Raw genomic sequence first — 14,470 nt, forward strand, 5'->3', positions numbered from 1 at the left:
AGCTTCCAGAGTCCTCCACTGGAGGAAAACCTGGTCCACCATTCTCTGCTACAGAAACTATTCATAAGGATCCATTGTTACTTAACTTTCGCATCTTCAGTAACACTCTCCTTCTGCCAGGTATGTGGCAAATAGGAACATTGTGGGACAGAGCCTGCACCAGCAGGGCTTCCAGACACAAAGAGTACTTCCTTGCTTATTTATGCAAAGCACAGCAGCCTTGCCTGTTTGAATCAGGATCACCACAATACTGACAAGTCCAAATACCCTCCCAATCCGGAGACAGACAGAGACAGAGACAGACAGAGACAGACAAAACCCAAAATGAACAAGTCAACCAACTGGCAAAATAAAACGCCATACATGAAGCACTTTTTTTTTAACTCTGAAAAGAAAGATAAGCCAGAGACTCCATGAAGTCCAGTAAGAACTTTACTATTGACTTTATGTAGAAGGCATTGATAGTGTTATACTGCAGTCCATTATCACAGTAAAACAGGATATCATGTCTCTAAAAAACCTTAGTGCATACAGGACTGCCCTTGGCAGAATATTTACATGCAATTATTCTTGAGCATCTGTTTCACATGTGGGCATTCCAAAACCACAATGGAACTGAAATTATTACCAACCTACTATTTTGCAGTTAGACAGAGCCACGATGAAGAAAGGAAACTTCTCTTATCCTTTTAAAGTCCACACTGAACATTAACAAATTAAGTGTTTGATTTGCAGATTCCACCTTCATTTCATAAGAAAATTCTCAACTCCCTATTGCTATATTTACACAGTTGTCTTTCCTCAGATATTCTGCTAATTATGATCTCACTTCAATGCATTATGTATCCTAATTAACTATACACCAACCTTATGATTTTTTCTGATGGGGACTAAGAAGTTGCCTCATTCTACAGCAACTTTTACGATAAAGCAGTTATAGGTGCTGGAAGAAGGGTATAGCTGCTGCACCACCTGGCTTGAAGTTGTTGCCATCGTATATAGGGTTTACAGTTTGGTTCACTGGCTCTCAACACAGATCCCCCCCCCCATACAAATTGTTCCAGCACTCCCGAATACATTAGTTAATCAGTCTTTGCAAAGGATGTAAACATCCTCATCACAAACTATTCCAACTTACAAATCACTGCACCTGGAAATTGAGTTTAGCTAATGGTACTCTGTTACAACAATAAATACAGTTTAGTGTTTGCAAGCATTCCACGGAATAAGGATACATAATGGATTAACTGGCCATTCTGAATCTGAAAAATGTAATTATATTTTTCTATTGTGTTAGAAACCCAACTTCTCTCCAACAAATGACCTTACAGCTCCATGTGTTAAATTTTAAAAATATTTCTTTACAACTTGACCACTGAACTGTTTGAAGAACAAAAGTAGTGCCTGGTAAACAACCTTCTTCACAGCTGTGTTAAAAGTTAGGAAGGAAACCATAGCAATTTTATTTAAATTTACAAAAACAAATTTTCCTGGGTAAATAAAAGCAGGCAATAGTTCAAGAATGTTTAGCTGCACCTTTGCTTCTATTTTACACTGCCTCCTTTTGTTTTCACAGAACGGAAATACAGAGCAGTTTAAACTAAATTATACACCATTACTTGAGGATGCAGCTGCCAAACAGGAATCTGTTTTATCGAGATTGACTGCGATTTTTATATACATAAGATGTAATCAGAATTTTAAGGTCACCCAGTTCTACTAGGCATAGTGAATTTGTAAACATTAATATGAACAATAAAAACTTCAGAGTTAAAATGTTAAACTATTTACAGTGTAATTTTTTATTTAATTTATTTATTTTAACTCTTACTGATGTGTCTACTTAGGTCAGTCATGGCCAAAATCCTTCATTTAAAACCCAAACGGCATTTTCTGCTGCTCAGCAGCTTCTTTTACATTGAATTAAAATTAACCCAGTGGCATTCAAATAAGGAGTTTCTCTTCTGTTCCCTAAAAGGGTGGAGGAAAAAATATAAGCAGCATAGCTTTAAAACAGTGTTAGTTTTAAAAAGAAAGTAGTATTTACGAAAAAATGTATTGTACTGAACTATAGCTGACTGGAATTAGTTTTATGATTTTTTTTCAAGTTTTTTAGTTTATCCTCTTCTCCATTTTCAGTTTATACATAGATTCCATAAAAATGAATGCTTCTCTTTTGATTAAGACATTGACATTTTAAAAATATGACATGAATAGACCATGTCAGGAAACCCCTTTGACCAATTAATGTAAATCGTAACTTAGCAGCTAAAAAACATATTTCCAATCTGTATGGTCTCCCACCAGTCTTCCCAGTTTCTCTGACTAGTCAGGTTGGGACAAAAACTTTAATCAAGGAGATTTTTTTTTAGCAAAAGAAAAAGATCAGCTAAAATGTGTAATAACTACCTGCCAAACATAGCTGTATCAATCAAGTTGTTTTGTAGATCCAAAGTTAAATTTTAAAAAGCGAGATGCCAACAAAGTGCATTTGATTTACTGAGCTTAAAGTGAAGGGTGGGATTTCAGAACATGCCTATGTAATTTAGTAACTTTCAATGAGGCCTGTGCTCTTAAAATCACTTAAATCCTTAAAAAAAAAATCCCATCTAAATTGAGATATCACTGTCTCTTATTGGGTAGTTTAATCAAAGGCTAAATGGAGTAACAATAAGCATATTAAAGCAGCAGAAAATTAACTACTATGCTATATCAAAGCCAGGAAAGGAATGATGAAATCACTTGATTTAGAAGACTTCAAACATATCCCCAAACAAAATATCTTTTAGCTTACAAGTTAAGGTAGCTGTAGCTCACGAAAGCTTATACTCAAATAAATTTGTTAGTCTCCAAGGTGTCACAAGTACTCCTTTTCTTTTTGCTCATAGATTCATAGATACTAAGGTCAGAAGGGACCACTCTGATCATCTAGTCCGACCTCCTGCACAGCGCAGGCCACAGAATGTCACCCACCACTCCTATGAAAAACCTCACCCATGTCTGAGCTATTGAAGTCCTCAAATCATGGTTCAAAACTTCAAGGAGCAGAGAAGCCTCCCTCCAGTCAACCATGCCCCATGCTACAGAGGAAGGCAAAAAAACCTCCAGGGCCTCTCCAATCTGCCCTGGAGGAAAACTCCCTCCCGACCCCAAACATGGCAATCAGCCAAACCCTGAGCACATGGGCAAGATTCACCAGCCAGACTAACATGGCTGCTACTCTGAAACCTTACAAGTTAAGGTTACTCATATGTATTTCCTAGAACACTTTTGCTAAAAATTCAGGTAATTGCCAGTTAAGCCAAGATTCACCCCACGCCAACCTCAACTCACATATCCTACTATCCTAACAAAACATCCCAAAACTCAGTCTCTTCATCTTTACAAACACATCACATAAGCACTGGCAGTTGAAGGGCTCCCCATAGCACTGATGCCTAATGCAGTAAGGAACACTTAATGCACTTCGTGCCCTGGGAGTACTTTCCACACCACTTACTTGGAGCAGATACTCTGGCTCCCCGGTGCACAAAACACCAATACCTTGGCACAGAGACAGTGGGCTCTCCTGACTAACCTAAATCCCTCATGCACCCAGGCTCTCTACCCAACAGGCAAGTATTCTCCTATTCGCAACCCTTCACATGGATGTCTCCTTCCCACTCCCAAAAGACCTGCTCACCATGCTTGCCCACCCACATCTGATTCCTTGATGAGTAACAGCACACCATGGAGGATGGGGACTAGGAGGGATGTAGGTAACATGAGAATCTCATATGGGGACTTTGAGGAAGGATGGGCAACTTTGAAGAGCGGAAGAATGACAGTATTATTGGAGAAAGGACCATCATGAGGCACAGGAATGCTGAGAACTAAACTTCTTCCTAGACCCAGTCCCATGATCTGGGTCAGGATGAAAAAGGTCACTAACTATTATTACACAACCAGTGTCAATATCACCAACTTCCATGGCTATAATTACATCCGTTATTTTTTTCTTTATTGAGATGTATTAGAATAAACTACAATGAATTAAAAAGAAAAGTAGTACTTATGGCACCTTAGAGACTAACAAATAAATTTGTTAGTCTCTAAGGTACCACAAGTACTCCTTTTATTTTTGCGAATACAGACTAACATGGCTACTTCTTTGAAACCTGTTACAATGAATTAGAAAGAACACCATGAGATTTTTTAAGAGCAGGTTAGACAAATACCTTTTAGGGATTGTCTAGATAATAAATAGTCCTGCCATGAGGGGACTGGACTTTGAGATGTCAGAAGTGCATATGCGTGCAAGACCGGACTTTCTTTGCACACTAGTCTCTGAAGAGCCTCCTGCGCCCCCCCCCACACACACACACCTTGTGCCTCCTCATGCTCCCATATGATGGCATAAAGAGTAGGATGGCCATGACCCTCCTTCAGTTCCCCTGCAATTCAAAGCCATGTTAGCTGAGGACTCCAAAAAGTAGGGATATAGGGAGAGTCTACACTGACTACAACATCTACAAGAACCACAGTCACATCAGGGTAAGTAACATTCTCTGACTATGCCACTGTAGGTCACCAGCAAAACAACATGCTACCTGGGTGGTAGGAGTCAGGAGTTCCTACCATATCAAACAACTGGAGCATTGCCCTCTCAAACTCTCTCTCTCCTGGCTGCCATGTCAAAGTCAGAATGTTTAACGGAAATCAGTGGAGTCACTCCACAGCCTTACACATCTGAGATTGGAATGTTCCTGTGGCAGGCAGCAGATGCAGCCTTTACACTGGTGGAGTACGTCAATATTTGGAGGAAGAGGCTTGCCAGCCAGATGATAGCAGGTGTGCCAGTAACAGCCATAAAGAAGCAAGGAGACAATTAAAAAGCCTTGTCCCTATTAAGGTAATGTAGCACAGCATTGGAGACATTCAGCATGTGCAGTTTCCTCATTCAAATATCAAGTGCAGCTGAAGTAAGAAAACTGGCAAGGTTATCAATTGGCTCAAGTGAAAGTCTGAGCAGACCTTCAGGTGGAACTTGGGGTGTAATCTTAAAACCACTTTGTCCCTATGGCTGGACTGCCTTATGCATCCTTCAGTGAGAGCTTAGAGCACAGTTACTCCAAGCTGAAGTGATGGCCACCAAAAAGACCGTCTTGATGATAAGGTGATGCACTTAGCATTTGGTCAGTGGTTCAGAGAAGAAGACTGAGCTGTAGGAGGACAGAGTTGAGGTCCCACAAGGGAGTCAGGCCTGTAACCAAAGGGTAAGTATGAAAGAGGACTGTAAGGAATTTTGATACTAATGGATGTGAGAAGATTGAATGTGACAATACCAGGCAATGACATGCCAATATTGCTGCAAGGTGGTCTTAAGAGTAAAGGCCACTTCAGCATGTTGTCAAGAATCTTCAGTATCAGTGCCTCTAATGGATCTATTGTTTTGGCCTACTGATCAGGGTGGATAAAAATCAATTTGGGGGGTGGGGGGGAAATAGTTTTTTCCCCTCAAAAAACATTTTAATCAAAAAAATACGATCTAAAGATAGTTTTAATTAAGATACATTACAGCTCAAAGCTATATCTCATCATGGAATAGGGATTATAAATTCTAATTCTACAGTATGAGACAATAGATTCATGTAATGTTGAAGAAAAAAGTTTTGTAAATGAGTTCCAATAGTTCATGGATTAGGGACCCAACCTTATGGGGTTCCACAGGCTTCTGTATAGATTATTTAGGTTAATCTTTCTATCTACCCAATAGAACTCAGTGCTCAGTATAGAAGATACCATCAGGGATGCTTAGTTTTGCAGTTCTCAAACTGTAGATTTGTGTCTTCAGAGATCACATGCTTGTTAACAGCAAAAAATAAAAATAAAAAATAAAAAAAATAAAATAAGAGGTGAGAAATAACAGACCTCAACTCTATTGTCCCTCTGCAAATTTGTGTACACAGAGTCAATCCCTTACCTCTCTAAAAGTGCAAAGTTTCAAAAAGTTCAATGAATAGAACATTGTTGGGGACAAAACAGATCTGGACAAGGAGAAGAAGTCTGGAGATAAATGTGAGAAATGAAGGACGTATGCTTGTTTTGTTAAAATATTATAGGTTTGCTGTTGAAAAAAAATCCGGAATACATAACGTTGTTGTTTTAGTTAAATAAAACCATTTAAAATGGTCTGTCTGGTGATGTTCTCTTCCTAATACAGCATGGCAAGAAAAGCCTCCAAATATTACTGATTAACCTGTTGAACTGGAGATCACCTCCCAATGACTTCATAAATATCTGCTTCAGTTACCTTTGGTAAATGAAATAAGCAAACAATCATTCATTTTCTGATATAGCTGTAAAACTAACCTGAAAAGTTTTCAAAATAAATCCCTGTTTAAAAATGTATAGTGTGTATCTTCTAAAAATGAAACCTATATCTCTGAGTTGTGAAGTATATGTATTAAGGTTATAACAACCAACAAGAATGCACTTTTATGTAGAAACCCATGATTAAATCTAGTCTTCCTGACTAGTGATTTAAATCAAATCAACCCTGCTGCTATATAAAAAAAAATTCCATTTGGAGGAAAAAGTCTTCCTGGTGGAAGATGTCTTGCGTGGATAACAATTTTCTGAATCTAATAGGGCACAGTCTATTGATAGCACTCAACCAGCTAACATCCAAGCCATAAGGCATAACATCAGATTTTGGTTCTAGAATATTATGGGATGACTCAGCAGACCGGGAGGGGTAGAGAAGACTGCATGGACCTCGTTAGCAGGCCTGGTAGCCAAAGCTGTCATAGCCAGCAAGAAGCTATCAGGATGACCACAGTTCTATCTTGTTTGATCTTGCATACTATTCTGGGGATCAATGACGTCTGAGAACACCAAAAGGAAAGAAGCATCTGGTAATGAACCTGGACTCACACCTCCTGTTAAGCAGAACATGCATTTGGTGTAATTTGTGATAAACATCTATCTTAGCAGTCCCCCAATGACATAGTATTAGCTCTGTGACAGACCATTTCAATGACCATTCATTACTGGTCACTGTATGCCTACTTAAGATGTCTTCTATGTCACTGCTGGACACTGGTAGGTGTAAAGACATCTGGCTTCCTGGCAAAGAGGATGATCCAGTGTCTTCTTTTTTGTTTCTATTCTGCATCAATACAATTTGGATGTCAATGCTAATAAAAAAAATAGGAAGGAGCACAAACTCTGGCAAGTAAAATTTAAAAGTATAATTAAGCATTTTAATTAAAAGTAAAATTAGGCACTGGAGATCATGGCAGTTACAGGGTAGAGAGCTTAACTTCAGTACCGACCAAATTGGTACTGAAACTATAGAAAGAACAGAGTTATCAGACCCATATATAAACACGATTTGTTGGAGACGTGTCAAATTGTCTTTTGTAAAAGGAAGTCATTCTGCACCAACCTATTAGAATTATTTAAGGGAATCAGCAAGCACATGGATAAGAGTGATCCAGTTGACACAGTGTACTTGGATTTTCAGAAAGCATTTCACATGGTCCCTCACCAAAGGCTCTTAAAAGAATCTAAGCAGTCACAGGATAAGAGGGAAGATCTTTTCATGAATCAGTAATCAGTTGAAAGATAGGAATCAAAGAGTAGGATAAATGGTCAGTTTTTACAATTAAAGAGGTGAACAGCAGAGTTCCCCAAAGGATCCATACTGGGACCTGTCCTGTTCCACATATTTATTAATTATTTAGAAAAAGGGATGAAAATGAAATGGCAAAGTTTGCAGATGATACATCATCATTCAAGATAGTTGAAGTCCAAAGGAGTTACAGAGAGATCTCAAAAATGAGTGACTGTGTGATAAAACGGCAGATAAAATACAATGCTTATAAGTGCAGAGTGATGCACACTAGAATCCTCATTACACATTGTGACATTACACCCCATATTCTGTATGGAAATATGCTTATGATATGGATATGGCATAACAGATGTATTTTATGCAAGATGGGTCTTCAAAGGTAATCACTGGAAAGGTTATTGACCATGTAACAATTACAACTGTGTGTATATTTGGGAGACACCCACCAGACAACAGGCTAGCTGCATTGATGGGCCATTAGGAAAAAGCAATAAGACTTTGAAGATACTAACCTCTCTCCTTCCTGAGAGGCGTCCTGGAACGTAGCTGTGACACCACTTGGTCAGGTGGTCCTGTCGCCTGGTACTAAACACTATCTTGGATTTCTAGTAATTTTCCACTAAACCGAGGGGAAGGTCAAGACGGGGAAAACAAAAAAGATTCCTGCCTTATGTACATCTTTTTTAAGGCTGGGGAGTAAGGCAAACAGGACTCTTCTCTGTTGCCTTCCTGCCCAAGAAGAAAGACTGCTGAAAGTAACTGAAGAGACAAAGAAACAGAGGTGGGAAAGACAAGGGCTGAGTCCAGACTAAGACAGGAATCTAGTCTATAAAGAGAAATAACTGGAACTCCTAGCTACAGAAACTCGGCAACTTGCCTGGAACAACATTTAGGGTGAGAAATTACTTCTTGAAACCAGCCTCAAAGATCTTAAGCTTAGTATGCATGTACTGCTTTATTTGCTAGGTAATCTGCTTTGTTCTGTTTGCTATCCCTTATAATCACTTCAAACCTACCTTTTATAGTTAATAAATTTATTTCTTATTTATAACATAACCCAGCTCGTGCAATTCATATGAGAGGGAGGGAGAAGTTGTGCATCTCTCTCTCTCCACATTAAGGGGGAGGGCGAATTTTTATGAGCTGGCATTGTGCAGACCTTTCTATACAGTGCAAGACAATATTATCTGGGGTTTACCTCTCCACAGTGGGTATGCACGTGAATGCTGGGTGAATCCTCTTGCACAGATCTGACTGCAGTCTGTCTGCAGTTGGGTGTGGTCTTGACTGGGTGAGTGCTGGAAAGGCGCCTCTCCTCGCTGCGGTAGCTCCAGGGCTGAGGCCACAGGATAGGCGCCTCTCCCTGGCAGGTTCGGGCCTAGCTAGGCCAGGGTAAGGGTGCCCCGGCTGTGGCTGGGTCCGGGCCGCCCTGGCCAGGTTTGGGCGCCCCTCCCTCGGCCAGTCCCCGGGCAGGTTCCTTGAGCTCCTGCACAGCGCTAACAAGGTTGCTGCACGGCCACGCAGCTTACAGGGAACTTAGGTAGACACTATTCTTGAATTAAAAATAGTGATATTATTCAAGAAGAAAAGTGTCCACAGAGGAAGTCATTCCAGAATACCTATAGCTGATTGGCATAGCAATAGTGGAATAAGCCAATCAATTTCTCCCATGTAGACAAGCCCTTAGTCCTTCTGACATCCCAGTGTATTCAGATTTGCCAGGGACACACGAGTATTTCTGTCACTAGACTATGCAGAAGATGACATTCACCAATATCTAAAGCTTATAATATTGTTGAGTTAACAGGTTATATTAAGGCATTAGGAATTAGTTGAGACTTTTACCTTGTGTAACAATTAGGTTGGCAAATTTTTTTTTATTGTTTTTAGTAGATACCTGATCCTGCTTTTGAAAAGTTAGGATTATCTAATTCATCACATTCAGAGCCTAGGCATGCAGCCTTTCAGAATCCATGCGATGACATGGCCAATGTTCCCTCTCACATCTAAGAAATCCCGCATTCAAAAATTAAGTAACAGTTTTCATATTAAAAATATTTTTCCACTGCTGACTGAACTAATTGAAAGATTCTCAAATACTGATTAACCAAGTCCTTTAGAGGGCCAAGTCATAGTATACAAGCTACATTAAAGATCTTTAAAATCTGACAACTGATCTCAATGCTTTCATTACCAAGCAGCAATTTTAAAGATTAAGTACTGAACAGAACTGAAAAAGATTGAAACTAGCATAGCAGCACAGAAGGCAGTTCAAGCATACTGAAAATTCCAGGTGTCACATTACTTCCTGCAGTTTTCATTCTGAATAATTTTTTCCAGTGCTGATTGGCCGTTTGCTCCAACATAACCTGCCCACTCTCTTTCCACCTCCCACCCTCCTTTATCTTTCCATTTACCTAATCCTCTCCTAATATAACCCCACTAAAAGGATTTAAATTAGAGCTGTTGATTAATCGCAGTTAACACACGATTAACTAAAAAAATTAATTAATTAATAGCAGTTTTAATCGCACTGTTTAACAGTAGAATATCAATTGAAATTTAAATATTTTGGATGTTTTCCTACATTTTCATATATGTTGTAAATGAAATCAGTGTACATTATTTTTTATTACAAATATTTGCACTGTAAAAATGATAAAATAGTATTTTTCAATTCACCTCATACAAGTACTGTAGTGCAATCTGTCGTGAAAGTGCAATTTACAAATTTAGAGTATTTTAGTTATATAACTGCACTCAATAACAAAACAAGGTAAAACATCAGAGCTTATGAGTCCACTCAGTCCTACTTCTTGTTCTTCCAATTGCTAAGACAAATAAGCTTGTTTACATTTACGGGAGCTAATGCTGCCCTCTTATTTACAACGTCACCTGAAAGTGAGAACAGGCATTCACGTGGCACTTTTGTAGCCGGAACTGCAAGGTATTTAAGTGCCAGATATGCTAAACATGCGTATGCCCCTTCATCCTTCAGCCACCATTCCAGAGGACATGCTTCCATGCTGATAACACTCATTAAAAAAAAGTGTGTTAATTAAATTTTTGACTGCGACAAGGAAGGGAAAGAAAAACTGCTGCAGGAGGGAGCAATGCTTGCTGGCAGTTGTCTATCAACAGCTAAATCACAGAGCTACCTAAGCCAGAGCCAAGAAGAAACAGTTTAAATTCCAGACCAGGGTTCTTTGCAGGAAGTTTTATTTCAATTATTTACTCTAGAAATTAATGGGTTGCTATCTCAAGAATACTATAGACTATCTAGTCTCCTAAACAAAGAAAATGGGACGGTTTGCATTTCAAACATAAATCCTAGCAGACAAGTTATTCTTGAGAAAACATCATCCGTCCATCTGTTCTGCTGCAAGGCGAGTAAAAGGGAAAAGATGATACTGTAAAGTGATGCCTTGCTAATCCCTTGTGGTCCTGCCTATCTCCTCCATGATAGGAACCTAGTAGCCCAGGGGTGGGCAAACTTTTTGGCCCAAGGGCCACATTTAGGTATGAAAATTGTATGGCGGGCCATGAATGCTCACAAAATTGGGGGTTGAGGTGCAGGAGGGGGTGAAGGCTCAGGCTGGGGTTGTGGGCTCTGGGGTGGGGCTGGGGTTCCAGGAGGGTGCTCCGGGCTGGGACCAAGGGGTTTGGAGGGCAGAAGGGGGACAGGGGTGCAGGCTCCAGATGACACTTATCTCAAGCACCTCCCAGAAGCAGTGGCATGTCCCCCCTCTGGCTCCGATGCGGAGGCGCAGCCAGGCATGGCCAATGGGAGCTGCGGGGGCAGGAGCAGCGTTTAGGAGCCTTATGTTTAGGAGCCGGAGGGGGTACATGCCACTGCTTCTGGGAGCCGCGCAGAGTGGGGCAAGCCCCCAACCCCGCTCCCCGGCTGGAGGTCAAGGGCTGGATTAAAACATCTGGAGGGCAGGATGCAGCCCCCAACCCGTAGTTTACCCACCCCTGAAGTAGCCTCTCCCTTCCAAGCACAGCTCTTAAACATGATTCTTGAGGGGTGGAAGTCAAATTCTTCTCCCAAAAGTCATCTGCATTTAGAGAAAATGGTACAAATTTTCATTCAATGTGTGATTGAGAGATCCTAGAATTTAAAATTTAACTATTTCTTCTTGCATGAGTTTTTTAAACTATTATCTTGTTGCAGAGTGAACTGCACTTCTGTCCCCTTCCTGGTCTAAGTGCATCCTCAGGTGTCAAGCTTCATGCCTTTACCTCTCCTAGGGCAGAATTATTCATTTTTTCCCTGCTTTTAAACCAGACACTTGGCTATTGTATTCTGTATATCAACCATGCTGCTTAATAAGCAGGTCCAACTAGGTTCAGCACCTGCTGTTCTTCCCTTCTGTGACCAGAGGTATATACAGTGACCAGAAAACCTTCTTAAAAAAAATCCCACACAATTATTTTGTTTATTTACCAAAAATTAGAAGAAAGCATAAAATGATGAGAATTTTAAAACAAAAGAATCTACAAGCATTTCTCATACCTGAGGTTTGGCATCCCTTGATTCTTCAGACCACCAGGTGGGTTGGTGTGTGTTAGTCTGGTTTTCCAGAACAGCTCTCCTAACAGCTACCTCCCTGCTCAGGGGTGTCCTGTTTACCCAGACAAAGGTTCTTTGTTCTTGTCAGTTCATAGAATCATAGAATATCAGGGTTGGAAGGGACCCCAGAAGGTCATCTAGTCCAACCCCCTGCTCAAAGCAGGACCAAGTCCCAGTTAAATCATCCTAGCCAGGGCTTTGTCAAGCCTGACCTTAAAAACCTCTAAGGAAGGAGATTCTACCACCTCCCTAGGTAACGCATTCCAGTGTTTCACCACCCTCTTAGTGAAAAAGTTTTTCCTAATATCCAATCTAAACCTCCCCCATTGCAACTTGAGACCATTACTCCTCGTTCTGTCATCTGCTACCATTGAGAACAGTCTAGAGCCATCCTCTTTGAAACCCCCTTTCAGGTAGTTGAAAGCAGCTATCAAATCCCCCCTCATTCTTCTCTTCTGCAGACTAAACAATCCCAGCTCCCTCAGCCTCTCCTCATAAGTCATGTGCTCTAGACCCCTAATCATTTTTGTTGCCCTTCGCTGTACTCTTTCCAATTTATCCACATCCTTCTTGTAGTGTGGGGCCCAAAACTGGACACAGTACTCCAGATGAGGCCTCACCAGTGTCGAATAGAGGGGAACGATCACGTCCCTCGATCTGCTCGCTATGCCCCTACTTATACATCCCAAAATGCCATTGGCCTTCTTGGCAACAAGGGCACACTGCTGACTCATATCCAGCTTCTCGTCCACTGTCACCCCTAGGTCCTTTTCCGCAGAACTGCTGCCGAGCCATTCGGTCCCTAGTCTGTAGCGGTGCATTGGATTCTTCCATCCTAAGTGCAGGACCCTGCACTTATCCTTATTGAACCTCATTAGATTTCTTTTGGCCCAATCTTCCAATTTGTCTAGGTCCTTCTGTATCCTATCCCTCCCCTCCAGCGTATCTACCACTCCTCCCAGTTTAGTATCATCCGCAAATTTGCTGAGAGTGCAATCCACACCATCCTCCAGATCATTTATGAAGATATTGAACAAAACGGGCCCCAGGACCGACCCCTGGGGCACTCCACTTGACACCGGCTGCCAACTAGACATGGAGCCATTGATCACTACCCGTTGAGCCCGACAATCTAGCCAGCTTTCTACCCACCTTATAGTGCATTCATCCAGCCCATACTTCCTTAACTTGCTGACAAGAATGCTGTGGGAGACCGTGTCAAAAGCTTTGCTAAAGTCAAGAAACAATACATCCACTGCTTTCCCTTCATCCACAGAACCAGTAATCTCATCATAAAAGGCGATTAGATTAGTCAGGCATGACCTTCCCTTGGTGAATCCATGCTGACTGTTCCTGATCACTTTCCTCTCCTCTAAGTGCTTCAGGATTGATTCTTTGAGGACCTGCTCCATGATTTTTCCAGGGACTGAGGTGAGGCTGACCGGCCTGTAGTTCCCAGGATCCTCCTTCTTCCCTTTTTTAAAGATGGGCACTACATTAGCCTTTTTCCAGTCATCCGGGACTTCCCCCGTTCGCCACGAGTTTTCAAAGATAATGGCCAAGGGCTCTGCAATCACAGCCGCCAATTCCCTCAGCACTCTCGGATGCAATTCGTCCGGCCCCATGGACTTGTGCACGTCCAGCTTTTCTAAATAGTCCCTAACCACCTCTATCTCTACAGAGGGCTGGCCATCTCTTCCCCATTTTGTGATGCCCAGCACAGCAGTCTGGGAGCTGACCTTGTTAGTGAAAACAGAGGCAAAAAAAGCATTGAGTACATTAGCTTTTTCCACATCCTCTGTCACTAGCTTGCCTCCCTCATTCAGTAAGGGGCCCACACTTTCCTTGGCTTTCTTCTTGTTGCCAACATACCTGAAGAAACCCTTCTTGTTACTCTTGACATCTCTTGCTAGCTGCAGCTCCAGGTGCGATTTGGCCCTCCTGATATCTTTCCTACATGCCCGACCAATATTTTTATACTCTTCCCTGGTCATATGTCCAACCTTCCACTTCTTGTAAGCTTCTTTTTTATGTTTAAGATCCGCTAAGATTTCACCATTAAGCCAAGCTGGTCGCCTGCCATATTTACTATTCTTTCGACTCATCGGGATGGTTTGTCCCTGTAACCTCAACAGGGATTCCTTGAAATACAGCCAGCTCTCCTGGACTCCCTTCCCTTTCATGTTAGTCCCCCAGGGGATCCTGGCCATCTGTTCCCTGAGGGAGTCAAAGTCTGCTTTCCTGAAGTCCAGGGTCCGTATCCTGCTGCTTACCTTTCT

General features: G+C 41.3%; 1 protein-coding gene and 1 long non-coding RNA gene across 16 annotated transcripts in view; both read right to left on the minus strand.

Moving 5' to 3' along the window:
• DOCK9 (dedicator of cytokinesis 9) overlaps positions 1-14,470 on the minus strand; it is a 336,811-nt gene that overhangs the window by 277,819 nt on the left and 44,522 nt on the right. The gene's annotated exons all lie outside the window — the stretch shown is intronic.
• On the minus strand, positions 1,819-5,896 carry LOC122457986. The gene is made up of 2 exons (XR_006277792.1): positions 3,229-5,896; positions 1,819-2,789 (listed from the first exon to the last, which is right to left on the minus strand). It is a non-coding gene; the product is annotated as an uncharacterized LOC122457986 (long non-coding RNA).

Source organism: Dermochelys coriacea, chromosome 1 (assembly GCF_009764565.3).
Source record: "Dermochelys coriacea isolate rDerCor1 chromosome 1, rDerCor1.pri.v4, whole genome shotgun sequence".
In the NCBI taxonomy this organism is placed as follows: Eukaryota; Metazoa; Chordata; order Testudines; family Dermochelyidae; genus Dermochelys; species Dermochelys coriacea.